The 27,758-nt window shown below is 36.7% G+C and overlaps 1 protein-coding gene across 2 annotated transcripts in view; it reads right to left on the reverse strand.

Moving 5' to 3' along the window:
- LOC115209250 overlaps window positions 1–22,269 on the reverse strand; it is a 39,977-nt gene extending 17,708 nt beyond the window's left edge. The window contains exons 1-2 of one of the 2 annotated variants that reach the window (XM_029777538.2): window positions 21,829–22,269; window positions 748–846 (exon numbers count right to left, since the gene is read on the reverse strand). The gene's annotated coding sequence lies outside the window, so the exon portion shown is untranslated. Of the gene's footprint in view, window positions 1–747; window positions 847–20,883; window positions 21,080–21,828 lie in introns of those variants that run through there. The other variant, XM_036501092.1, reaches the window with a different exon arrangement.
- Between the last annotated feature and the right edge of the window lie 5,489 nt (window positions 22,270–27,758).

Here is a 27,758-nt window from a genome sequence, read left to right on the forward strand (position 1 = left end):
TTGACTGGATCTGTGATAAGTTAAATATTTTGGGCATGAACACTACAAATGATGGAGCATGGAACCATCAAACTCATACTGATTAATGCTGACTTATATTCTCAATAGAAGTTTTAAATTTGCATGGACCCACAAAGCATTGAGGAAGGTGAATTTGATTTAACTAACAACAGTATTATACTAGGCAATGATTTATTGAAATCTGAAGGATGTAAGGATTTGAAATAAGAAAAGTAAAGGGCTCTCATTCTTAAAGCATTGCTGACTGAAGGATACACATATTCAAACAACAGAATTTTGAATAAGGTAGACAGAACCAACAAGACACAGCCTAGAAAAACATGACAATAATAATAATGGTTTCAAATTTTAACATTTTGGGGGAAGGGATGACTCAGTTACATTGCCCCCAGTATTTCACCAGTACTTAATTTATTGATCCTGAAAGGATGAAAGGCAAAGTCAACCTTGGCAGAATTTGAACTCAGAACATAGCAACAGGTGAAATATCACTAGGCACTTCATCCAGTATGCTAACAATTATGCCATATCACCAACTTAAAGACAATAATAATAATGGCAGCAGCATAAAAAGGGAAATAATTTCGATTAGCTATAGATGAAAATTATGATAACAATGATACTAACAATGTCAAAAATATTAGAAATGTCAAATAAGTCTAAGAGAGAGAGAAGGAAAATAAATTAACTTTAACTAAATATAAAATATATGTGATTATGTCTTACCTATGCTGTATATGTAGCTGGTCCCTATGGGAGAACTAGCCACATTGAAACCCCTATTACAAAGCAGCATGCCCACATACAAACTGGTGGTCAATACACCTGTAACAGTAAAAATAGAAAACAGAATGTTAGGACAAAAATATACAAAATTTGTGAAATAAGAAGTTAAAAAAGTGTTGGTCTTTAAAGCTGAGCTCAATAAAATAAGTACCAGTATTATACTAATACTAAAAGGATATCCAACATTGCCTGAGAAATAAAGCACTCATTTGTTGGCTAATTATTTGAATTTGAATCATTTATTCTCTTCATTCATTCATTATGAGTCATCTTCCAAGCTGGCATAGGTTGGATATGTACATATTTGAGACAAGATTTTACACCCACTTGCTCTTCTTGTTACTAACTCTTAACTGTTTTCCAAACAAGGAACTTTTTTATTCTACTGAGCTTTGGGATGTATTGCTCACAAGGAATGCAAATATGACATGACACTGTTGTTTCAGCTTAGTCTCATGCAAAGAAGTGAAAATGACAACATTCACTCACTCACTCAACACACACACACACACACCACACACACACTGTCTTGATGTATAGTTAAGAGACTTGTTGACCTATCAAGTTGTTCTGAGTTCAGTCGCACTGTGTGGTGCCTTGGGCATGTGTTTTCCACTATAGTCCAGGGCCAACCAAAGCCTTGTGAGTAGATTTGGTAGATGGAAACTGAAAGAAACCCATTGTGTGTGTGTGTGTGCGTGCGTGCACGCATGTGTGTGTGCATGCACATATGGGTGTTTGCGTGTTTATTTACATTCATGCTTCTCCAAAAATCACAAAGACCTGGGTGGTGATTTACCCTGTTGAATTATTCACTGGCTTTGAGCCTTCAAAGATGTGTGGAATAATATATCACATACTTGAAAAACAAGTAAGGGTTAATGACAAGAATGGTATCCAGCTATGAATCAATGCTTCAATAATACATTTGTCTATTCCATGCTAGCATTGAAAAATAAAAGCAAAAGCAAACAACATAGGTGTGTGCATAGGTACACTTATGTGCAGAATTTGCCCCAAGAAAGAAAGACTGCTAGGATATGAATGACATCATTGGACTGAAGGACAAATGTGGTTTTGTGTTATTAAGTTTCATCAGCTATGGGCACCTAATTTATTGCTCATAGCCCACTAAGAACAGCAGTTCTTATATTTAAACAGCAAATAGTACATTTACTGATGTGCACAAAGTACAATTAACTCAAGGCACATGAAGCAGTGCTGGTTAAAATATAGATGTGTACAGTTATGTTTAGCACATTCATGTTCACTCAAACATAGAAAGACACTTGCTGCAGAAATTATCTATAAAGGAAGATTTTCCTTATAGACAATATATACGAAAACACATTACTAAGCTATGAAAAATGTCATCAGCATGCATTTCTGCATCATTATGCAGAGAATTTATATGGAGAATTTTTCTCCTGAGACAATTTCTAACAGCAAAGGTCTTTCCACATCCAAGTGTGCATGAATGAGTTATACACAAATGTGCACACCTGTGTTTCAATCAATGCTACTTTGTGCACTTCTAATCAAAAATGAATAAATAAAGCTATGACAGGCTACCATACAGATTCACTGTCAATTCCACTCACTAGGCACTGGTTGACCTGAGACTGTAGTAGAAAAAATGTGCCACAAAGGCTGACTGAGCCTGAGACAACATAATTGCAAAGTGAATTCCTTAACCACAAAGTCATACCTGTGCACAATGAAATAAAACAAAGACATTCCAGTCATGACAATCCAGTCAGTATATCTTTAATACATAAATGTATGTATATATATATATATATATATATATAACTACAAAATTAGAGAATGGAGAAACATACTTAAATCAATAAAACATCAACTATCCGATGATACCCAATCAATACTTTAATACACCATTACATATGAGTAAAGGCATTATATAAAATGAGATATACAGTAATAGTAAAAAGATAAAGAGATATAAGTAAAAAATTTTCAAATATAATATGCAATTAAATCAAAACTGACAGCTGTTTCGGCAGTGAGGGCAGTCATACCTCATTTAACCTCTAAGCCATAAAGGCAGGTATAAATGAGGCATTAACAAGGATGCCCACGGCCTCTTCAGAGAATTAAATTAAATTTGTTATAATTGTGAAAAATATAATATAACCATATACATATAAATATAAAAATATAAAAATGTAAAATATAAAAAATATAAAAACTTATACATCATAATGCTACACTTATATAATATAATACTTATTGGTACAATAAAGGAAGGTAAACAGAACAAAATAAAACAAAATATATATCAGTGTATATACTAATATTAATAAGTACCGATATTATACATATTTGGCTAATAGTTTTTTTAAAAAAAACTAACACATAGGGAGATGAAAAATAATAATTAAAACCATGGTTCAGTTCATAAAATTCTAAAGCTATGAAAGTTATGATAGTTATTTCGATCTTGAAAGGATGGACTTGGTGCTAACTTAACTGTATCTATTATTATTATTATTATTTTTATTATTATTATTATTATTAATATTAATAGTAATTTTTATTAACTTTCATAGCTTTAGAATTTTATGAACTGAACCATGGTTTTAATTATTATTTTTCATCTCCCTATGTGTTAGTTTTTTTTAAAAAAAACTATTAGCCAAATATGTATAATATCGGTACTTATTAATATTAGTATATACACTGATATATATTTTGTTTTATTTTGTTCTGTTTACCTTCCTTTATTGTACCAATAAGTATTATATTATATAAGTGTAGCATTATGATGTATAAGTTTTTATATTTTTTATATTTTACATTTTTATATTTTTATATTTATATGTATATGGTTATATTATATTTTTCACAATTATAACAAAGTTAATTTAATTCTCTGAAGAGGCCGTGGGGCATCCTTGTTAATGCCTCATTTATACCTGCCTTTATGGCTTAGAGGTTAAATGAGGTATGACTGCCCTCACTGCCGAAACAGCTGTCAGTTTTGATTTAATTGCATATTATATTTGAAAATTTTTTACTTATATCTCTTTATCTTTTTACTATTACTGTATATCTCATTTTATATAATGCCTTTACTCATATGTAATGGTGTATTAAAGTATTGATTGGGTATCATCGGATAGTTGATGTTTTATTGATTTAAGTATGTTTCTCCATTCTCTAATTTTGTAGTATTAATTTACGGTAATATTATTACCTTTACCCATATAATACAATAGATGAACTGATTGTTTGACAATTTTTAACATCTATGTATTAATCTTGTTGGGTACCTATCTGGCAGTATATTGGATATATATTATCCCATGGTGGGTTGAATTTTCAACCCCTATCTCATTTTATAACCTATATATATATATACACACACACACACACACACATACATATATACAAGGGGGTGCTGAAAAGTTCCTAGCTTTGGGTAAAAGAAAATTCAGGAGGATCAGTTAATTACGATTTTATTTAACATATTCCCCTCTCAGATTCACACACTTATTCCAGTGGTCTTTCAGTTTTTCTATGCCCTGTAAAAGAACTTGGAAGGTCTTTCATGATACTCTTAAAGCCAGGAACTTTATATATGGGTTAGTCCACATTACTCTGGAAAGAGCATAGAACCAGTTTCCCAGTTTCTCTGGTGTATATATTCTTCCCTGGGCAGGACACCAGCCCATTGCAAGCTTTCTCATTTTCATCAGCTGAGTGGACTGGAGCAATGCCTAATGAAGTGCTTTGCTCAAGAACACAACACATTGTCAGGTTCAGAAATCAAAACCACAATCTTACAATCTTGAGTCCAACACCCTAACCACTAGCCATGCGCCATAACACACAAACACACATACAATTAACTCAAGTGACAGAAATATGCAATAAAAGGTGAGAATTGGTAATTTATTAATAGAATTTGATGGTAATATATTTTGGATACAGTAATGAATAGGTTTTTTTAAGAATAATAAGAGAGACTATGTTATGCTTTATTTCTATAATAATAATGATAATCCTTTCTACTATATGCACAAGGCCTGAAATTTGTGGGGAGGAGACTAGTCGATAACATCAACCCCAGTGTTTCATTGGTACTTATTTTTTGATCCCAAAAGGATGAAGGGCAAAGTCAACTTAGGCAGAATTTGAACTCAGAACGTAAAGATGGACAAAATACTGCTAAGCATTTTGCTTGGCATCCTAACAGTCCTGCCAGCTCACCAGCTTTACAATAATAATACCTCACAAGGCAGCAAATAGCAGGGAAGCTGCACCAGGTTCCAGTCTTAATTGCCTTGGTTTCTACAGCTGGATGCCCTTTCTAATGGCAACCATTTTACTGTATGTGCTGGGTATTTCTAATGTGCCACCAGCATGAGTGCTTTTACATGGCACCAGCACGAAGTTGGCAAGCTGGCAGAAACTTTAGCATACCGGACGAAATGCTTAGCAGTATTTCGTCTGTCTTTACATTCTGAGTTCCAATTCCGCCGAGGTCGACTTTGCCTTTCATACTTTCGGGGTCGATAAATTAAGTACCAGTTACGCACTGGGATCAATGTAATCAACTTAATCCCTTTGTCTGTCCTTGTTTGTCCCCTCTATGTTTAGCCCCTTGTGGGCAATAAAGAAATAAGAAACGTTAGCATGCCAGGTAAAATGCTTAGCAGTATTTCGTCTGTCTTTACATTCTGAGTTCAAATTCCGCCATGGTCGACAAATTAAATACTGGGATCGATCTAATCAACTGGCCCCCTCCCCAAAAATTTCGGGCCTTGTGCCTAAAGTAGAAAAGAATAATAATACCTCACAAGACTAATTTCTCATTGTTTTCTTATCAAAATGATGAGGGAGAAGAAGTGGCACGATCAGATCTCTGGATGCTAGAACTCACTGATAAAATGATGTAAAATCAACATGAGTAAATCCACCTAACTATTAGTAGTTTATATTGTTTAACCTCCAGCCAACTCTGATTGAGCAAGCCTATGATCAAAAGCATTCCAGTTATAACTATCCAGTCTTTCTTCAGACAAATTATATCATTCATTGTGTCCATCTCTTTTTTTTTTTAGCACTTCTATCTTTTATTTGTTTCAGTCACTGGACTGCAGCTATGCTGTGGCACCACCTTATAGGGTTTTATTCACACAAATTAACCCTAGTACTTACTTTCTTTCAAGTCTGGCACTTATTCTATCAATTTCTTTTGCTGAATAGCAGGGAAGCTGCACCAGGTTCCAGTCTGAATTGCCTTGGTTTCTACAAATGGATGCCCTTTCTATTGGCAATCACTTTATAGTATGTGCTGAGTATTTCTAATGTGCCACCAGCATGAGTGCTTTTACATGGCACCAGCACGAGTGCTTATGTGGCACTGACAAAGGACTCTTGCAGGTCAATCCTCTTCCTGAGGGGATGTAGCCTTAACACTTCTGCTGTGGAGGATGAATCTTCTTGTGTACAGCAAAAACATTTTTAAGGATTATTATATATATATATATATATATATATATATATATATATATATATATAATTTATGATAAGCTCCCACATAGATTCTTATTTCTTTACTGCCCACAAGGGGCTACACACAGAGGGGACAAACAAGGACAGACAAAGGGATTAAGTCGATTATATCAACCCAGTGCGTAACTAGTACTTATTTAATCGACCCCGAAAGGATGAAAGGCAAAGTCAACCTCAGCAGAATTTGAACTCAGAACGTAGCGGCAGACGAAATACCGCTAAGCATTTTGCCCGGCATGCTAACGTTTCTGCCAGCTCGCCATCTTCATAATTTCACACAGTTTCTGTCAACCAAATTCATTACCAAGGTCAGCTTGCAGCTTTACTAGAAGACACCTGCCCAAGGTTCCACATACCTGAACTAAACCTGAAATCACATGGCTGCAAAGCAAGCTTCTTAACCACACAGCTATGCCTGGACCTGTGGTCATGCAACTACATAAACGTTGCCCTATAAGTTTGTGCTTGTATAGTGTAAGATTTAGGAGGTATGGCATTGTCAACCAATTGCTGCAACACTACATAGCAGTAAGAAAAACAAATGTTAAAGCACTGATGATGACAATTGTAGTGAACCTATGAGCTGATACATAAAATCAAAGTTAAGTTTATGGAGCTATGAAGAAAAGCTTGGGTTTGAAAAAGTTTCTGAAGCACAGGCATGGATGTAGCCACCTGAAAAACCTTAAGGGATATTCTTAATCTCAAAACAAGGCTGCTACTTGTTGATTTCCAACTTCTTTCCTAGACTGAAGAGAGCTTCTGTAATGTTCGTCTCAATATCAGTGCTGTTTTCTAAAGTGCTTATATCTATCCAGTTTTTTGCGGGACTTTTTTTCCTTGGATAATGGTTAAATAAATAGTATGTGTATATTATGTATAACACACAGTTAGTAGAGAGTGTCAACCACCTTTATAACATCTATATATTGAGTATGATGCTGACAAATGTCAGATGGACAAACCAATTCATATATTACATTAATTACCATAGTATTTTGTTAAACAGAAAATAAACATATATGTTGACTGTAATGCCATTTTCTGTACTTGGAACATGAGAATTAGTGTTGTGAAGGCTGACATATTGGTCCTCTCAAGAAAGTTACCCTAGTGCTCTCTACATGTTAGCAGAACTTCACTGAGACAAGTGAGGAAGTTTAAGTATCTTGGGGCTGTATTCACAAGCGATGGGATGCCGGAGGCTAAACCAAATACTAGAATTTCAGATGGTGGCACAGTAATGTGCCAACCCCAGTATTCAATCCTCAGAAGAGGAGAGATTAATGAAAAAGTCAAACTCACAACCTTCAGTTCAGTTTTCAAGCATAGCCTCATCCATGGCCAAGGATGCTGGGTAATAACTGAAAGAGTATGATCGCAAATACAAGCAGCCAAAGTGGGATTCCTCCAAAGGATCATTAGAGTAACATTACTCAACAGAGAGCATAGCTCAGAGATCAGAGACTTGACCTGGAGAGACTCTACTTCTCTGCTTTGAGGGGTCACAGCTTCAGTACAACAGACATGTGATTAGGATGTTACAGGAAAGCCTCACAACACAGATTCTTCAAGCTGAGCCAACCAACAGGAGACCTAGGAGTAGACCAAGAACAAATGCTTGGATAATATTCATTGTCTCAGTTTGGAATGCAGCCAGAAAGTCTAATGACTGTTGCTTCTGATAGGATCCTAAGAAGAGGTGTCTGAAGACTCTACACCTATGAGCCTCTCAGGAACAGTGGTTCAGAGAAGATGGATGGATCAGAAGGTTATAAGACAAAGTGTAACAAACAAAACCTTTCAATAACATTGTGTAGAGCCAGCAACATCATTGTTATAGCTATAATATTTATACAACACCAAGATTTAGTCACCATCACTTCACATTTAAAGTGGTTTCCAAAGTGATGAGAAAAAAAAGCACCAAACCAGACTTGAAACAAGAAATTAACGAAATTAATACTGAAAATACTGACACAAATAAAATTATCACTATAACTGGTTTTATTGTCCATTTCCCCATGCTGTCATGAGTTGACAGGACTTCCAATATAGCAATCCTCCCCATAGCTCCAGCTCTAACCATCCTCCTCCTCCCCCAACCCACACATGCACTATAGGCCTATTCTGTCAACACTTTTAAAAGCTACTTTGAATTACATTATAATACACACAACTGACATAGAACCCATGATAAAAATAAGAAGAAAAATCTGAAAGTTAGGAAAACATAAAGAGGTAACTTAAAATTACATTATAGTCATATTTTCAAACACACACACATATGTACACATGTATACACAGAAACACACACAGACACACACACACATATATATATATGTATACACGGACATAAGCACACACACACATGCAACAACACACACATATGTATGTATTTATGTATGGACATAAGCACATACATACACACACACTAACATACACAAACACAATTACCCAGTTCAAACTTTACCATAGCCTATTTTTACAGTTGCCAGCATACAAAGGTCCACTTCTACTTTACAAAAAAAAGGTCGGCCATAAAGAATGCAATACAAAACAGTACTCCAACTAAAATCCATCTCCCTGTGCTAACATAAAAATTCAGTGATGTTACAGCATGGTTTTACAGGCAACCATACGATTAATTTATTAGTAATGGTGAAAAAGGACTTTTAATTTCATTTGAAAATTTGAACAAAAATAAGAAAACAAAAAGGATCTAATAAAAAATAAATGGGTAAGGAAACTAATAGAAAGAAAATCTTACTGAGAAATTAATTATTTTTAACAGCACTGATAAAAATATCATTGTTGTTGTTGTTGTTGCTAAGGCAGTGAACTGACAGAATTGTTAGCATGTCAGACAAAATGCTTAGCAGCATTTCACTTATGCTTTGGTTCCGAGTTCAAATTCTGCAGAAGTTGACTTGCTTTTTATCTCTTTGGGATCGATAAAATAAGTACTGAATACTGGGATAGATGTAACTGAGTAGGCCCCTTTCCCCGTAATTTCAAGCCTTGTACCTGAAGTAGAATTTTTGTTATCAAGGTGGTAAGCTTGCAAACCATTAGAGACACAGGCAAAATGCTCACCAACATTACTACTGGCTTTTTACTTTCTGAGTTCAAATTCCACTAAAATCGATTCTGCCCTTCATCTTTTCAGGGTCCCTTTACCCAAATATTTCTGGCTTTTTGATGTAAGCGGTTATCATCATCAACATTATTATTATTAAGATAGTGAGCTGACAGAATCATCAGTACACCAAGTAAAATGTTGGGCTGCACTTTGTCTATCTTCATGTTGTGAGTCCACATGCAACTGAAGTCGACTTTGCCTTTCATCCTTTCAGGGTCAAAAAAATAAGTACCAGTAGAATACTGGAGTTGATGTAATCAACTAGCCCCTCCTTATGAAATTCCTGGACTCATGCCTGTAGAAGAAATATCAACTAACCCCTCCCTATGAAATTTCAGGACTTGTGCCTAAAGGAGGAGGAGATTGGCAAGCTGGCAGAATCATTAGCATACCAGGTAAAACGCTTTGTAACATTACATCTGTCTTGATGTCCCAAGTTCTAATTCCACTGAGGTCAACTTTGCTTTTCATCCTTTCATTAGTACCAGTCAAGCACTGGGGTCAATGTTACTGACTTACCCACTCACCCAAAATTGCTGGACTTGAAACAAAAATTTAAAATCATCATCATCACTATTATTATTATTATTATTATTATTATCATTATGGCAGCGAGCTGGCAGAATCATTAGCACACCAGATGAAATGCTTAGCGGCATTTTATCCGTCTTTACGTTCAGAGTTCAAATTCTGCTGAGGTCAATTTTGCCTTTCATCCTTTCAGGGTCAATGAAATAAGTACCAGTGTAACACTGCGGTCAATGTAATTGACTAGTCGCCTTCCCAAATTTCAGGCCTTGTGCTTTTAGTAGAAAGGATTATTATTATCATTATTATAACAAAGGTGGCAAGCTGGCAAAATTGTTAGCACATCAGACAAAATGCTTAGCAGCATTTCTTCCAGATCTTTATGTTCTGAGTTCAAATGCCATTGAGGTCTACTTTGCCTTTCATCCTTTCGGGGTCAGTAAAATAAAGTACCAGTCACATACTGGAGTCGATGTAATTGACTAAACCCCTCCCCCAAGTTTCAGGCCTTCTGCCTACATTAGAACCAATTATTATTATTACCATTATCATCATCATCATCACTGAAAATTACTATTAATAACACTGATATATCATTGATTGTTGGGTGAGGGGCTTTGCCTTGTGCATGTACAATATGCCTAGCAATAACATTTATTAATTTCCTCCATGTCATACATTAACTTTATTTGGAATATTATATAATAAAATGTTGCAAGAGAGAGGGCGAGATGTCAAGCTTTACAGCCAAAATAAATGAAGCAAATAGTTTTTAAATAATGTTAAAGAAGGAAAAAAAAAAAGAAGTTAAATAAAAGCTATTTTCATTTGAAAAGCAACCTGCACTCAGCTCCATTCTGAGTAGAGGCAAGTTACATCATAAATATTAAGTAGAAAGGTTTTATGTAAAGGCAACTGTAAAAATACAGCCACCTACACCACCACCAGTCAAGAGAAGAGGGTAGGTGTGGTGGATTCCTGGAATTACTACTTTACTACTTTATAGGGAAAGAAGACCTAAAAGAGAAAGGCTCCAGGAAATACTGCTACTACTGCTTTCTCAAGCACGGAGGGAGAGGGAAAGAGAGTACTGGCAAAAAAGGATAGCATGCCATTTGAAAAAAAACACAAAAAACTGGCTAACTTTTGTGAAGGATGTAGCAATGATTATGGAGAGAAAGAGGGAGAAAGAGAGAGAGAGAGAGAGAGAGAGTGGGAAGCATTGGAAGTGAGTTGGGAAAAGTGAAGCTTAGAGGTGGGAAACATGACAATAACCTGATCCCTGACTGCTACTAACACATGCGAACTAACCTTGGCTTCCACTGTCCACCATACTACCACAGCACTTTGTTCAAACACTAAAATTACATTCTGCAGAATAATGGGGTTTTTTTTTTAAATAGTCAAATTGAATGAAGAAACCAAAAAAAAAGAAGAAGAAGAAAGAAAGAAACAAGAAAGAAAAAGGAGACATCAGTTTCTGTTGATAGATATATCAACAGAAATAATAACAAGGGAAAATAACTGGGTTTCTGCTGGCTTCAACGACAAATATTCAGTTGTATAATTATCTGCTCACTGAATAAGCATGTAAGCAGCTGAGTATTCCACACACACACATCCTCATCATTTAATGTCTATGTTCAATATTGGCATGGGGCAGACAGTTTGACAGGATCTGATGAGTCCAAAGGCTCCTTTGGATTCCAATGTCTGCTGAGGTACAGTTTCTACAGCTGGATGCCCTTCTTAGTACCAATCACTTTATAGCATGTATGGGGTGTTTTTTTTTCAAAACACCATCAGTACTGAGGCCACCGTTAGCCTGCAAGATTAAAATCACCTGCAACTGAGTGTGACTAAAGTAGAGAGAGAGAGGTATCCTTATGCTATGGGATGAGAGATTAAAGTGATGGGGGGGGTGCAAAATAGAACAGGTTTCTTACTATGGATGAGCAATATGGTTACTCAAATTATTGAAGAGGGTCAGAGTGATTGAGATGGAACTGAAAAGATATAAAGATAGTGGATGAGGAGTCAGGGCATACCCTCAAGATACTAGGTAAGTAGAAATTAAAGGTGACAGAACAGGAGGTGTAGGTGGGTAAGAAGTATCAAGAATGTATGGGAGAGTGAAAAATGATTAAAGAAATGGAATGGGAGAGAGGGGAATAATAAGACAAGGAAGAAGGAAGAGATGGGGAGTTCTGTAGAAATTAAGTAGTATTGAGGGGTTAGGGGAGGTAGGGAAAAGAAGATGAGTGATAGTGCAGAAAAGGGGGTGATGTGGGGTAGTGAAGAGCAACAGAATTATAATAACTCTTTCTACCATATGCACAAGGCCTCAAATTTGGCGGGAGGGATAAGTCAATTAAATTGACCAGTGTTCAACTGGTACTTATTTTATTGACCCCCAAAAGAATGAAAAGCAATGTTGACCTTAATGGAATTTGAACTCAGAACATAAAGACAAATAAAATGCTAACCATTCTAACCATTTTATAATTTTTGCCAATAATTTTATCTCCCTTATTTACCACCAATAGCTCATTGAGACAATAAATCGAAGAGAGGGATAGAGAAAAAGTTATATAAACTGAAGGAAGAGTCAGGAATGATATACAATAGATATGGAAACATGTAAAAAATATGACATAACTTAAAATATATAGAATTTAAAAAGACCCAAAAAGCAAATCTGATTACCCATTCATATATGGGTGAGAACCCACCTGTTATAGGCGTAAGGACAGAGTGAATTATATTAACTGGTATTTATTTTATCAACACTGAAAAAAAAATAATTAAAGGTAAAGTCAGTCCTATTGGGTTTTGAACTCAGAGCAACAAAGCATTTAGGCATTTTATCTGACTCTATTGATTCTGCCAACCCATAACAACAAACATAATTTCTCATATAAGCAGAGGGCGCAAATTTGTAGAGTTAAAATCAATTCTAGTTCTTTATTTATTCTATCTATACAGTGAAGCATTTAAATTGATGCTCCATCAATTCTTTCAGCGTTTAAGGTATTATAGCCAAATAAATCCATTCCAGTATATTACTGAACTAAGAGATGAGCAAAGGGCCCTATTGCAAACCAACTTAAGAACAATTGATAGTGACATTATTTTATTGACTGATGTCATGGATGGATATGGTTGTAGGAATGAAGAAGAATCAAGGCTTCTGTAATGTTTTGACACAAATGAACTAACCATCTACAGCATGAATATCACAAATCCAGCCAGCCACCTGATTATCTTCCATACAAGTAAACATACAAACTAGATAGCCTTCATTCTTCCCAGAAAATATGATAGACAGATGATCATAAATACTAAGGCCTTCCCTGGTGAAGAATCTATCACTCAGCAGAGACAGAGATAAAAGACTTTCTGGAGAGGATGATTGTAGAAAGTGAATGTGGAGAACATGTGGGACAACCCCACAACAGCACCCAAATGTAACACTCATTGAAGTGGTTAAAGGTATGAAGGCAGAGAAAGCAACTGGCCCATCAGGTATAATAATAATGAACTTATTGTGTACAGCACTCAGGTACACTACAACTCATCAGAAAAACGAAGTAACCAAAACTGCATGAACAGTACATAGAATATGCACAGGAACTGAACAGTGAATAAGTCTTCCAAAAAGAAAAGAAAACAGGGGTTAGGGGCATCAGGTATAGTGTTGGTGAATTTCCAGAAGCATGGAAGTTTTGAAGGATGTAGTGTCTCAACAGCTAATAACTGATGTGAGTAGTTTGTTGCTGAGATGCTGAAAATATCCCATGAAGTAGGTTGATTATGTGAGCTAGTCTCTAGCTAGTCACCCACATAATCAGCCAGGTAATACAGGAAGTCTATCCTCAGACTGACAAATACAAGAAGGACATGTCACCCTGAAGGTACACTCTAACATCTTATTATCACCATATTTACTTCTCTTTCTGGTAATACAGCCACCTTCACCCATGTATATTGCAACATATCCATGAATCTACTCCACAACAGTAGACCTGATCCTGCTCTTCTTATTATAATTTGATCTCTCAACAACTCATATAAAGCTACCTCTCTGTCTCCAATTCTCTCACTCAAGGGGCCTTTTTTACACTTGCAAGTTACAAGGATACTTCAATAGTGTAGATGACACAAAAAAGTACCCAGTACACTCTGCAAAGTGGTTGAAGTTAGGAAGAGCATCCAGCCGTAGAACTCATGCCAAAATTGAGATACTAAAGCAAGACAGATCTTGCAATCCATTGGATCTTGACAAAGCACCCAACCCAAACCAGAGTGGAAAGCAAATGAAACATGATAATGACGGCGGTGTATGAAGGACAGCCATTCATAAAAGATAAGATGTATGAAAGACAGAGAGATAAGATGACTGAAGTGAATGGGAAGATGAGTGAAAGAAGGAAGTGGAAAACACACACATCCAAACACAAAGAGTTGGACAGAGACTTAGGGCAGAATTTTACAGCTAAATGCCCCTCCTATCACCAACTTTTACTTGTTTTTCAGTTAATGTCTTGTTTTTTATTATTCCACAGGTCTTCAAAAGTGTAGAGCAACTGAGGTGTACTGCTAATAGAGAATATAAGTATGATATTTTCATTTTGCTCAGACTGCCACTTGAAAGTGGAGAACATTTACACATACACAAGATAAGTTTCCATACAGTTTTTCTCTTACCAATTTCACTTACAAGGCATTGATCAGTCTGATGCTACAAGTAGAAAACATTCCATGGGGTGAGACAGAATCCGAAACCGTGTGGCAAACTCCATATTCACAGTCATGGCTGCCCAAACTCATATATATATATATATATATATATATATATAAGGTTAATCCAAACGGGAAAACAGAAAAAACAACAACATGTGGAACAATTACAGTATTATTATTATTAGGCGCTATATATATATATATATATATATATATATATATATATATATATATATATATATATATATGTATATGTGTGTGTGTGTGTGTAAGTAGAAGGGTGTACCATACAGTGTGTATTAGAAAAGCTAAGATTAATTCAGAGTAGGGAAACAACAATGTTTAAGCTTTATGCTATGGAATTTTAAACAGATTTAAATATATCTTGTTATTCTCTTCGTACATGGAAATATAAATGCAATTGTTCTATGCTTTATGCTGAAAAGTGAAGTCAGCAATATTTGTCAAGTAAAATGAAGATATTAGACAGAAAACAACATTCAAATATGAAGCAACTTAAAAGAATCACTGCATATGCTGGTCTTTGAGAGCAGCTCACTATCCCTAACACAGAGATGAACATACATCCTACTTAGTGTAATCACACTATTGATAAGTCAGTTACTGCAGTATTTGTCCTGAGATGGCATATTAAATGCAATAAGTATCAGAGGAAAACTCATTGCAGCAGTACCAAGCAAAAATGCCAGACACATTTCAGCTTTTCAATTGCATGTACTCACAAGCAACCACATTCCTGACCATATATATATATATATATATATATATATATAGGCACAGGAGTGGCTATGAGGTAAGAAGCTTGCTTCCCAACCACATGGTACCAGGTTCAGTCCTACAGCATGGCACCTTGGGTAAGTGTCGTCTAGTATAGCCTCGGGCTGACCAATGCCTTGTGAATGGATTTGGTAGACGGAAACTGAAAGAAGCCCATCATATATATATATATATATATATATATATATATATATCGTTGAAATTTACAGAAAAACAAAAGACAAAGACAGGTGTATAAACAACAAGAAGGTGTATTAGTTCGACACTCAGGAAGGTGAGAAAGTCTTTTACGTTTTGAGCCTACGCTATTCAACACAAAGGAACATCATCATCATCATCGTCATTTAACGTCCGTTCTCCATGCTAGCATGGGTTGGACGGTTCGACCGGGGTTCTGGGAAGCCAGAAGGCTGCACCAGGCTCCAGTCTAATTTGGCAATGTTTCTACAGCTGGATGCCCTTCCTAACGCCAACCACTCCGTGAGTGTAGTGGGTGCTTTTTACGTGCCACCTGCACAGGTGCCAGGCGGGGCTGGCAACGGCCACGGTCAGATTGGTGTATTTTATGTGCCACCGGCACGGAAGCCAGTCGAGGCGGTGCTGGCATCGGCCACGAGTCGGATAGTGCTTTTTACGTACCACCAGACCAGGGATCCTGGCTGGTTCAATTCGATTTCGATTTCGCTTGCCCCAACATGTCTTCACAAGCAAAGGGGGTTGGCAAGGGTGCCTGTCGTACGGTCGCATTGGAGTATTTTACGTGCCACGGCCACGAGTCGGATAATGCTTTACGTACCACCAGACCAGGGATACTGGCTGGTTCAATTCGATTTCGATTTCGCTTGCCCCAACATGTCTTCACAAGCAAAGGGGGTTGGCAAGGGTGCCTGTCGTACGGTCGCATTGGAGTATTTTACGTGCCACGGCCACGAGTCGGATAGTGCTTTACGTACCACCAGACCAGGGATCCTGGCTGGTTCAATTCGATTTCGATTTCGCTTGCCCCAACATGTCTTCACAAGCAAAGGGGGTTGGCATGGGTGCCTGTCGTACGGTCGCATTGGAGTATTTTACGTGCCACGGCCCCGAGTCGGATAGTGCTTTTTACGTACCACCAGGCCAGGGATCCTGGCTGGTTCAATTCGGTTTCGATTTCGATTTCGCTTGCCCCAACATGTCTTCGCAAGCATGGGGGGTTGGGATGGGTGTCTGTCGTCGGATGAGGTTCTATATCGACTTCGCTTGCCTCAACCGGTCTTTGTGTCCAAGGGAGGAAAGGCATTCATAAGTGGGCTGGGCTCACTTGTCCTGCCTGGTCTTCTCACGTACAGAATATTTCCAAAGGTCTCGGTCTCTGGTCATTTCCTCAGTGAGGCCTAAAGTTCGAAGGTCGTGCTTCACCACCTCGTCCCAGGTTTTCCTGGGTCTACCTCTTCCACGGGTTCCCTCAACTGCTAGGGATTGGCACTTTCTCACACACCTATCTTCATCCATTCTCGCCACATGACCATACCAGCGCAATCGTCTCTCTTGCACACCACAACTGATGCTTCTTAGGTACAACATTTCTCTCAAGGTGCTAACGCTCTGTCGAGTATGTACACTGACATTACACATCCATCGGAGCATACTGGCTTCATTCCTCACGAGCTTACGCATGTCCTCAGCAGTCACAGCCCATGTTTCGCTGCCATGTAGCATGGCTGTTCGTACACACGCATCATACAGTCTGCCTTTTACTCTGAGCGAGAGGCCTTTAGTCACCAGCAGAGGTAAGAGCTCCCTAAACTTTGCCCAGGCTATTCTTATTCTAGCAGTTACACTTTCAGCGCACCCACCCCCACTACTGACTTGGTCACCTAGATAACGGAAGCTATCAACTACTTCTAGTTTTTCCCCCTGGAAAGTGACGGAAGTTGTTTTCTGCAGATTTTCGGAGGTTAATGCTCCCGAGCATCTGCCACATACAAAAACTATCTTCCCAGTTAGCCTACCTTTGACATTGCTGCACCTCTTATGTGTCCATAGCTTACACTGGGTACATCTTATAGAGTTTCTACCTACACCTTTTCTACAGATCGAGCAGGGCCATCTTCCTGAAGATATTTGTGGATTGTCTACCTTTCTACTTATTAGTACTTTGGTTTTAGCTAGGTTGACTCTAAGGCCCCTTGATTCTAAACCCTCCTTCCACACCTGGAACTTCTCCTCCAGTTCTGATAGTGACTCAGCAATAAGAGCAAGGTCGTCAGCGTAGAGGAGCTCCCAGGGACAGCCTGTCTTGAATTCCTCCGTAATTGCCTGGAGTACTATGATAAATAGGAGGGGGCTGAGTACTGAACCCTGGTGGACCCCACGAGGAAATAAACAGAGAGGGAATAAAAAAAACTTTGGGAGTTAGCGGTCAATCATGGCATCTTTTTCTCTGTGTTTGTCACCCATTACTGCTTGACAACCAGCATTGGTGTGTTTAAATCCCTGTAACTTAGCAGTTCGGCAAAAGTGACCTATAGAATAACTACCAGGCTTAAAAAATAAATATTGGGGTCAATTAATTTAACTAAAAGAAAACAATTCAAGGTGGTGCCCCAGTATGGCCGTAGTCTAGTGACTGAAATAAGTAAAAGATATATATCATCATCATCATCATCACACCCATCCACACACACACACACAACAGGCTTCCACACAGTTTCAATCTATCAAATTCACTCACAAGACATTGGCCAACTCAGAGGTATAGTAAAACACACTTGCTCATGGTGCCATGCAGTGGGACTGAACCTGAAACTATATGGATGCAAAGCAGGGTTCTTAACCATACAGCCAAGAGCTTTTAATTCAAAAAGAACGTGAAATTTACAACCATGAAAAGTTATGCTTAAAGTTCTTAATTTTCTTTACCTAATTGCCCTGCAGGTTACTGGGATAGTATATAAAAACATTGATTAAGTGTCAAGTGTAGTAATTTAGTTACAGGATGTGATTTCAATCCTTGAATCATAATAGGAGAATATCTGTGGTATGGATAATGGAATGAGAACATTGTAGTCTTGTAGATTTAATATAACAGGTGTAGTTCGAAATTCCAAGTATGTAACCTAATGCAGCAAAGCTGAAGAAAACAGTGGGTACAGGGAATGAAATACGAATATGACAACCGAGATGTGGACACTAGTCCAAATATATAATGATAATTCCTTATGTCAGGAATTCACACAACACACACACAGTCATGTAGTTATGCTTATGTAAGAAATCAATGATTACACTATACTTCATTTAATAGTCTAATAATGCAAACTCATCATTATTTATTATCATTATTACTATTAATTTGTTTTGTGTTTTTAATTTTTGCGCTTTTGTATCTTCTCACAGAAACATTCCACATTCGGCCGCAATGATAAATATTTTGAATAGCAAAAACAAAAAAATAACTGCACATATATGATTTAATGATAGAAAGATAAGAAATGAAAGATAAACGATAGTGTGGCCTTTATGTATGCATAAAACAATGAGAATCTCTTTTTAGTAAGAGGGGGAAATAACATTTAAAACATTTTCGAAAATACATCATATGTTTATTATAAACTGGTTTGGCTGGCATGGACAATTCATAATACATAGGTAAGGCTGACATTAAGTTTTTGTCTCAAAACCTAAGTAAATTCAAGATTTTTTATTAATATATTTATCAGAATAGTTAAAAACTGTTTTTAATCAGTAAATAATTGTTGAACTGTAATTTGAAGGAAATAAAAACTATTTTCATTTAACAATTTGTCATTTAAGAACGAGTTGGCCACCTCAGGTTTTTGCCAAAACTTAAGTAATGCGTGTGCGTACGTGTATGTGTATATATATATATATATAGTGTGTGTGTGTGTGAATGAGTGTAGTTTTGTCAGTGTATGTAAATATATGTAGATACATACGCCTACATACATATGTATGCGTATGCTTAAGTAATGTTTATATATGGGCGTGTGTATATGTATCTGTGTGTGCGTGTGTGTAAATGGAATGTATAGGTGTCTAATCATATATAGGTGTGTGTTTAAAACCAATTGAAATATTGTCTTGATGAAGAACTCAATACCAAATGTGTAACAGAGTGAAATATATATATTTATTCACAGTCACACTTTATAATAAGTTTGATAAATGTTTTTAACCGAAACTCTAGGTTCTTCAGCAACTCTTAGTGTTCTCAGCAAATATAAATTTAATATTATTTACATATATGTAATAAGTATGTTTGTGTGATAGTGTCTATGTACGTGAGTGGTAAGAAAGATGGGGAAATAACAGCTTTAGACGATGGTAGGATTTCTACATAAAATATTAATAGAGAGGGAGGGAACAGAGAAGTGGAATGGAAGAAAGAGAGTAGTGGGAAAGGGAGGAGAATATATAGAAGTGGACATTCCGGCCGAAGTGACCATAACTTTGGTCCGGAGTCTGGCTGGAGGAAGCGAACAAGGAAGGAATTGGTAAGACAAGACGACTCTGGCATTCGGTCTTTTCTCCGGCTGGAAAGACTGAAAGATTTTTTTTTTTTAACCTAAATCAAAAGGAATGGTATTTAAATGAAATGGACAGAATCTGAATGAGAATAGAAACTACTGATTACAATTAGTTTGGGTCAGTTTCGGAAGGAATGTCTCTCCTTCTCCTTCAGTGGACATGAATGCAGCTACTTTCGACAGTTCGCCGAACCTTCAGACATGACACCTTACACAGATTCTTCCTCAAACATATTTTGACGTTTGCTTTCTATTTTATTCCTCTTCTTTTGGTCCTAATAATTTTATTGAGGAGAAAAAAATATATATCTCTTTTTCTCGTGATTCATTATTATTTAATACTTCAAACACTGAATGAAATATATTTTATAGGGATGCAAAATAGATAAGTTTGACAAATCGCTTTACGATGTTCTAAGACTTATGAATGATTGGAGTAAGACATATTATTTAGTCGATCCAGTTAGAGAAAAACGTTATAGACATGATTTAAATTCATTTAATTAAGATACTAAAGAGAAAAAAAAATACCAAAGAGAAACATCAAAGTGATTTTCAGCGAAAATATTCTTAATGAAGCAAATATTTGCAGAAGAAACGAAAATAAAGATCAACAATACCCCAAGACATTGTAACGAAATGACACGAAAAAAACAAGAGGAGGAATATAAAAACACATGTCGAGATGACAATCTAATTTAACGAAAGTAATTAAGAAATTGAGAGTAGGAAACTAAATTTCCTATGCCCCACCAACATAATAAATCGGTTCCAGCTCTCACCCATCATCACCTTGCTGTTAATGTTGCTTGTTTTGATTGAAGTCTTACAAGTTCCGCCATCACGGTGGGAAATTTCCGTAAAAGTCTCTCTGGAGAGATTGGCAAACTAAATTCTGGGAAGAACAACACTAAAACGTAACGTTAAGAATAATATGGAGAAGAATGATGTGTTGGGAATATATGGAGAAAAAAATATATATATATCGGAGTTACAAGATGTTTTGATGAGGATATTATTGAATACAAGAGAAAGAGAGGAAGAAGAAGAAAAATCTGGCAGTTATAGAATAATAGAAAGAAGAAATATGTCAATAACAGAAATAAGTTTAAAAGTAAATTCGTAAACGATCGCCTCTGTTGTGATGATGATGATGAAGGAGAAGGCATGAGGAAATATGAAATTATAACATTGCTTGGACAGTGAATGTAAGGTGACGATGCGATGTTTAGGCTGGAAAAATTGACAGCTGCAACTATGCACAAGGGGGATGGAAAGAGAAGAGAGAGGAAAACAGAAGCATGCTCGCTCGATGTGAATTGATAGATCAGCCATCTTGTAATATCATCTGGTCTCTGTGTGTGTGTGTCTCTCTCTTGTAGCTCTCTCTCAATGGCCGCCCTTTGCCGGCACTCTGTCTGTTCGTCGCCACAGCACACGCCATCACATACCACACGCCACTCACACACCTCATTCCTGGAAACAACATACACCAGAAAGACATTTCCGGGCCGGAAAAACCGAAGAAAACAAAAACAAAAAAAATGCAGTCGTGAAATTATCGCTCGTCCAGATTTCATCTGTTTTCACTCGTCTTTCGGCTGAACTGACCCTGGCCAATTTTTATCTCAAAGCTCTTAGATACCAAAAAAAAGTAATAATAAACAAATAAAAAAAAATTTTTTTCACACACAACCCAACTATGTCCAAATATGTGAAAGGTGTCGTTCGACTTACCAGAGGCAGATTAGCTTGTAAGGCGGCGCCGTCCTGCCAGAGACGATGTAAGTGCCGACATTGGCAAGCCGTTCCCAACTGATTGGCTGACCTTGCACTCAACACAATTTTTTTTTCCCTTCTCTCTGCCCTCTCTTCTCTCTCACATCATTTTTATTCATGCTTCATACTACGTCCGTTACTTTACTTTTTTCTATCTTTTCCTGCCTTTGTGCATGTGTTGTTATTTTTATTTTTATTTTTTCCTCATTATACATCACTCCCCTCTTCTAAATAAATTCCTACATCTTTTTCTACGCGAGCGTGTATCTGCAAACACACACACACACGCACACAAATATACATATCAAACTATCTCTCCTGTAAATTTATCTTTCCTGGACCTGGACGCTATCAAAGGTTTTTCCAATCAATCAATCACTAAAATTAGCAACACCTAACCACGTTTCCTTCAGTTTAATTTATTATAAAAATATATTTTAATTCATTCTGTAATTACTTCAATCTATTTATTTTAATCATGCTTCCCTATTCTTTTTCTCATTTCATTATTATTAATTATTTCTCCTTTTTCACACCTCTCCGAGCTTCATCTGATATAATGATTTTAAAAAAACGACATTACTCCATGTTTATTTAAGCCTCATACAAAATAAAATAAGTGACCGGTGTCCGATTGTCCCATATACGTTTATATCTTGACCAGCATCTAACTAACTGCTCTTTAAAAGGTGCTATTTCGGTATTATTATTGTCACTAGAAAGTGACAAAAGCAGCAGATTGCTGGACTAAATACTATGCAGTATTTAGTTACGCCCCTTTATGTTTTGAGTTCAAATCCCTCCTGGGTTGACTTTATCTTTCATATCTCTCTCTCTCTCTCTGAGTCGCTAAAATAAGTATCAAAGTACTAATGAATGATTCTGTTTCGTATATTTTCTTCCCCGGATGTCATAATACAAGGGATGAAATCTAATGAATTGAGACCTCCACAAAATTTCAAATGTCTGTTGAAATTGACTTCCATTATATTCTTCAGAAAAGCACCACAATCTCATATAACTCGTAATTTTTGTCCATCCCCTAAAATAAAGGCTCCTTGTTCCCAGTTTTAAAAAATATATCAATATAAAGAATGATAGAAATGGCTAAGTTTGCACATATTTGCTTTGAGTTCAAATTCTACTAGAGCCAACTTAGCCTACCATCTGTCAGGATGGGTAAGGGAATAAAATAATGCTAGTAAAATAACTTGGATCAATTCAGTCAAATTTTTCACAAAGGCAGTTGTTGTCATCATACATCTTTTGAAAATAATTACCAAAGCTTGAGACATTTGATTTCCTTACATAAAATTTTGATGGAGACATCACCTTTTCTAAAATATTTAGAATCAAGTCACAAGAGAACTCAATAAGGTTGCTCAACCAAGAGATAGCAGTCAAATCTCCCTACACAAACCACATCCTACCATCTTAAATAAAGATACATTGGAAAAATGTTCATTCCTGTTAAACAAAGAAGCAGGATGGTCACTATTGGATTGTCTTTGATCATTGGTCTCTTCAGTCCATATTGAACTGGGACTAAACAGCAACAAATATTTAGCTAGTGTACTTTGACAAATATGTCTCCAAGAGGTTTACACTTACTTAAAATTTACTGAAGTACAGCTCTTTCAATGTATAAGTGTCATTCTGCACTTCTATCTATGCATAGACACTTTCATCAGTGCCATATCAAGTATGGTGGGTTCATAATAATAGGAAGCCATTTATGCTTGCTAGACTTTACTAGCATATATTGACTGTTGTAGTGTAAACTTGGTTCCTTTTCAACTAAGCATAATGGTCTTTATAAAGAACATGGATTGCTGAGTTAATAGGATACAAGAAACCCAGCTGAGAAGTCAGCAATTTGTGCTTTATCCTCACCATGTTTTTCTTTCTTTTTTTTTACATAACTACAAGATCCACTCATAACAGAACTGATATCATAAAACCAAAGTGCCAGGTAAAAAACACTGGTGATAATGCCACATGAAAAGCACCTAGTACACTCTGTAAAGAAGTTAGCATTGGGAAGGGCATCCAGCTGTAGAAACCAAACCAAGAACAGAATATGGAACCTAGTCTTGCCAACTCCAATCAAGCTGTCTGACCCATGCCAGCATGGAAAATGGACATTAAATGGCATGCCTAACTTCCAAATAGCTGAGCCCATTTAACTGTAAAGAGATACCACAATAGGCATAAATAACCACTGCAAGCAGCAGCAACATTATAAAATTGATTTGTTTCATTAACTTGCAATACCATTCCATTCCATCTGTGAGCAAAAATTGAAAGAGAACAGACTGCTTTGAGTTAAATAACAGTAGAGAAACAAGTCTAGAATTTGGTCCTTGTTCTAAAATAAGTTGTAAGTTTCATGTCTCAATGGATTATGAAACTCACAATTTGGTAGGTTGTGATAATGATACATACTTTTTTTTTTTTTTACTAGTTTCACTCATTGGACCACAGTTATACTTGAACCCCAGTACTTATTTCCATCAATTGGTATTATTTGTTTGTGTCTATAGTTGAAAGGATTAATTGTTATTGAGTTACTGACTTCAGAAGAATAAAAAGCAAAGTGGATTTAAATGGGATTTAAACTCTAAACCAACTCCTGTAGGTGTTTTATTCAATTCTCAACCATATATATATATATATATATATATATATATATATATGCACACACACAGGTGCAATGAGTAAAATGTCACCATTTTATATTCTTAATTTCATGCATTTTGTCAACTACACAGTATAGTAGGGTCAGTTGGGTACCATCTGTGAGAAAAACAGTGCCATGATGCAATTCGCTCTGTCAGAAATTTGGAAACGACATGCTGTACCGCTTGGCATTTTCACCAGAAGCTCTAATATGAACATTTCAGAGTGTTTGGGAGTCAGTCTGAGGACAGTGCATGTACCGAGAGTGATAAAAATCAAATATCCAATCAACATCATGGTGCTTGGAGTGACGGTGTCATTATGCCTCCATTCATCTTCGCATATGGCCTCTGACTCAACACACAGGCCTACATTATGTATCTGGAGGAGGTAGTACTGTCCTGGGTCAAGAGGGTGACTGCTGGAATACCCTATGTCTGGCAACGACTCTGCACCATGCCACACAAGCAGAACAGAGTTGTATTTGTCAGACAATTTCGGTGACCACATCACCTCTAACACCTGGCCACATAACTCCCCAGACTACAACCCCCTTGAATATTATGTGTGGGGCACAGTTGAGCAAGAGACCAACAAAACTCCTCGTAACACCAAAAATGAACTGAAGGCAAGGATTATAACAACATTCACCAGCTTAAACAGGGAGACCATGCAGAAGAGTTGCAAGAGATTCTGAAGTCGTCTGAAGGCTGTGGTTGAAACCAATGGTGATTTTATTGAATAAATTTACTCTTTAGTATTTCAAGATATTTCTATGTAATTTTGGTAAATATATCTGTTAAAATGAGATGTTAGTGCTATTTTCATTTCTTCATAATTTAGATGACAATATATTCACTGCACCCTGTATATGTATATATATATATATATATGTGTATATACACACACTGTGAGAGGGAGTGTGATGCAAAGAAACATGATTAGGCTTGACACTTATAAACATATAACGATATATATACATATATAGATATATGCAGTGTGTTCAAAAAGTATCCAACTTTATATTTTTCCACCAAAACTGATGCTACATGGCCAAAATCCTCTGAGTGGAAAATGACATCACCCTTTCTGCACATGTGAAAATTTTCGCGCCAATAGGCTGCGTCAGTTCCTGGCTGTTGTGCCTAGAGTACAGACATGTACTGTCACCCATACGTATCAGTCTCTCCTCTCCACGTCTCCAGTGTTATCCAAGGGAAAGACAAAGTGTGATACAGCTTGGCATCAGTGACTTTGTTACTAATTTCTACAGCTGAGTGAACTGCAACAATGTCAAATGATGTCTAGCTCAAGAGCACAACACAGAGCACAGTCCAGGAATTGGACTCATCAACCACACAATTGTAAGCCCAATGCTTTAACCACTGAGCCATGCACCTTCATATGTGTATGTATATATGTAATACAAGTGTGCAGACAAATAAAAGAAGGGCACTCAGCACATTTATTGGGAGTTACATGAATGGATCAAACAGTTTGATTCAAATTTCTTTAGTACTTCACGTTTCAAACATGATACTAGTTCTAATTCCAATGGCTGAAGACTAGCATCATGCTTGAAACTTGAAGTACTAAAGGAATTTGAATCAAACTGTTTGATCCATACATCATCATCATCATCGAAATATAATGTCCATCTTCCATGTTGGCATGAGTTGAACAGCTTCACAGAAGCTTGCCCAGTAGAAGACTGCACCAGACTTTTGTGTCTGTTTTGACAAGGTTTTTACAACTGGATACCCTTCCGAACTCCAACCACCCTACAGAGTGCTTTTAACATGGTACCAGCACAGGTGAGGTCAGTTTTGGCATGGTTTTCTTTTTTTTTACAGCTGGATGCCAACCACTTTACAATGTGGACTTGATGCTTTTTACATGGCACAAACTCTGGCAGGGTTACCAAGTAACTTGCAACACACACATACACCATGTACATATATGTATGTATATATATATACATATATATAAAGCTGGCAGAATTGCTAGTATGCTGGGTTAAAAGCTTAGCAGCATTTCGTCTGTCTTCACATTCTGAGTTTAAATACCACCAAGGTCAGCTTTACCTTTCATCCCTTCAGGGTTGATAAAATCAGTACACTGAGGTCAAAGTAACTGACTTAACCCCCACCCCTAAAATTGCTAGCCTTGTGTCAAAATTTGAAACCTATATTTGTTCTGACTCTGTGTTCCAAGTTCAAATTCTACTGAGATCATTCTTACCTTTCATCCTTGCAGGGTTGATAAATAAAGTACCAGTCTTATAGATGCTTCTGGAAGAAATCAGCTGCCTTTCAGATCTAGAGAGAGAAGGGATCTCTCAGGTTTAAAATACCCAAAACATGACAACATTATGTTTTGACAGCACCCCTATGACCCAATCAAGAGTTGAGGACTTCAGAAATGAAGAAAGGAAAATAACCACTACTATCTTGCAATAAATAGGTTCCATAGGGCATCAAGCTAGCAGAATCATTTGCACATTGGGCAAAATACTTAGTGGTATTTCATCCATTTTTATGTTCTGAGTTCAAATGCTACCAAGGTCAACTTTGCATTTCATCTTTTTGAGATTGATAAAATAAGTACTAGTGGAACACTGGCGTCGATATAATCGACTTACCACCTCCTACAAAATTGCTGGCCTTGTGTCAAAATTTGAAACCAATAAATAGGTGCCATCATTATATACAGTTCACTGCTGTATTATAGCAGAAGTACTGCATTACAAACAAGTGTCTCATTAACTAACATTCTTTCAATTTGAGCCCTCATGAAAGCACTTTCATTATAACCTTGCTTAACCATTACTATCACTCACATGTTAAAGTGAACTTTATATGAATAACTGATACAGGCACACAGCCTGGGGGGATGATTGATGAGAACATATGACATTTATGCCTTTTCAATAGCATAAATGTCATAAGAACTAAGAAAAGTGATATCTAACATTATCTACAAAACATGCATACACACAGAAAAATCATTCATTAGTCATACACACTCCACAATTACAGCTAAGCCTTCATATACACACACTGCACTGTTGTCACTACTAAATGCATACACATGTACACACTGTTATTGATAGTGATGCACATTGCCACAGAACAAACATGTTCATCACTATATATGTATACAGGAATACACACAAAATGCATACATTTTATACCATAAAATATATATGC

The sequence above is a fragment of the Octopus sinensis genome, linkage group LG3 (genome assembly GCF_006345805.1).
Source record: "Octopus sinensis linkage group LG3, ASM634580v1, whole genome shotgun sequence".
Lineage (NCBI taxonomy): Eukaryota > Metazoa > Mollusca > Cephalopoda > Octopoda > Octopodidae > Octopus > Octopus sinensis.